Genomic DNA, 2142 nt, shown 5'->3' with positions numbered 1-2142 from the left:
TAGAGAATTCGGATTTTTTTTTTGTGCTTTCAAATTCACTAAGTTTAGCAGATATGTGTTTAACAGACCATTCGAATTGTGTTTCTGATGAAAAAAATAGTTTTTTTTTTAATGATTTTATTGTTTCGAGAATTTGAATTTTACATTTTCACTACTACTAGGAAAAAAGACTTTTTTTGAAGTTTGTCCTTTTAAAAATTTAACGTTTTTTTTTAAAAACATCAAGAAATAGGTGATTTCAAAGATAAAATGTCGATAACTTTTATGAAAAGGCAGAGGTGGGTCAAAAAAATTTCAAAACTTTCTTGACGTTTAAAAAACGTCAAGTGATATGTACTTTTCATTGATATTTTAACATGTCACTTGATGTTTTTTATACGTCAAATAATATCTATTTTTTCTTGACGTTTTCAAAACGTCAATAATTTTTATGAAAAACTGAAGGTGAGGTAAATTTTTGAAAAGTTTTTCACTATGAAATTTTTCTTGATATTTAAAAAACGTCAAGTAATATCTATTAATCTTTTTATGGTTTAAAAATGTCAAAAAAAAAATTATGAAAAAGCAAAGATGATCGAATTTTTTTAAAAATTTTCACGTTGTAAACTTTGTTGAAGTTTTTAAAATTGTAAAGAATACTAGAAAAATACAAATAATTTTTTAGTATTCAAAATTCCGATTCACAGTGAATTCGTTTAACTTATTTTCTAAAGCGCCTTCGTTTGATAGAAGATGAATGACTAACACAAAAGATAACAAAAAAAATTGTTTGAAGGACTACCAAATTTCAACCTGGTTACGCTCTAACTAAAGTGGAAAAGAAAGATTATAAAAATACATTTTGGATAAATAGAATATGATTTGTAGTATCTCTCCAAGTTTCTCATACCTAATCGACCTATTAGCTTGATTTGTTAGCGTGTTGCGCTAATAACTCAAACGTCACAAGACCTTGGATTGATGTTTTCTTCACAATTATTTTTAATTTTGAAATACTCATAAGTGAAATGTAAAAACAAACAGATTATGTTGCTTATCAAAAATCTTTTGGAAGGAATATATCACTTTTAGTATCTTTAATTTGATGAGAGTAATTGGCCTATTAGCTCAGTTGGTTAGAGCGTCGTGCTAATAACGCGAAGGTCGCAGGTTCGAGACCTGCATGGGCCAATAAATTTTTAAATAAATATATTTATTTTGAGAAACAGAACTTAAACTAAGTAAAGACATACAAAATAATTAGTGAACCTAAGGCAACTTTTCTACAAAGTGATAATTTGATTTAAGGGTGGTTAGTCTTAACAACAAATATGAGATTGAGTGAATATGACTTTTTATGTTCATTTAAGAGTTGTTATTTTGTAGGAAATCTATAAAAACTCTTATATTACAACTGCCTATTGTGCCCTTGACCCCATTATTGAGAATTTCACAACAACCTATTGTTTGTACATTTTTTAAAAGACATAATTATATTAAATACATTTAAAAATATTTTGAAATACAATATGTCATGTTGTAAATTCAACTTATTTTTTTAATATAATATACATTATGAAATTTGTTAAGAAAATAGAATGTAGTCTCACTTCCTTTATTTAGGTTGTTATTAATTATCGAAAAGAAATTAGTTTTGGAAAGGTTATGTTTAAATTTCCTAAATCTCCTTATTCCATGGTTAGTTTGGATTCTGCAAATATACGCCTAAGTGGTGTTTAAGAAAATCAATGATACAATGTAAGGTGGGTAGTCCTATCAAGAAAGAAATCTAACAAGTTCGGGAAAAAGGTAAGAAGTCTTAAGATGCGTTTGATGACGATAAAAAATGTGAAATCTTCGTATTGAAGTCAGGACATTAATTCGTGAACTTGGAGAAAATTGTTGGAGTTCAAAACCATTGATTCAGGGGGAGTATTTCCTCTCATGTTATGATTAATCATTTTTTGATGTATTGTATCAGTTTAAGTTTGACACAGGATAATGTGTTGAGTATCACAACTTAAGTCATAACATTGTAATCGTTAAGTTTTACAAGAGCAATATAATCTCTTCTCATAGGTTTGAGACCCCCAAACGTAGTTGTAGTATCATCGAATTGGGTTACCACAGTTGACTGCGTTGTTACGGGCTAAGCTTGATCCA

General features: G+C 28.1%; 1 non-coding gene across 1 annotated transcript; it reads left to right on the top strand.

Moving 5' to 3' along the window:
• The first annotated feature begins 1096 nt into the window (after window positions 1–1096).
• Window positions 1097–1170, top strand: TRNAI-AAU (transfer RNA isoleucine (anticodon AAU)). The gene has a single exon. It is a non-coding gene; the product is annotated as a tRNA-Ile (tRNA).
• The last annotated feature ends 972 nt before the right edge of the window (window positions 1171–2142 follow it).

The sequence above is a fragment of the Cucumis melo genome, chromosome 5, assembly GCF_025177605.1.
Source record: "Cucumis melo cultivar AY chromosome 5, USDA_Cmelo_AY_1.0, whole genome shotgun sequence".
Lineage (NCBI taxonomy): Eukaryota > Viridiplantae > Streptophyta > Magnoliopsida > Cucurbitales > Cucurbitaceae > Cucumis > Cucumis melo.
This window is presented reverse-complemented; position numbering and strand designations above follow the sequence as displayed.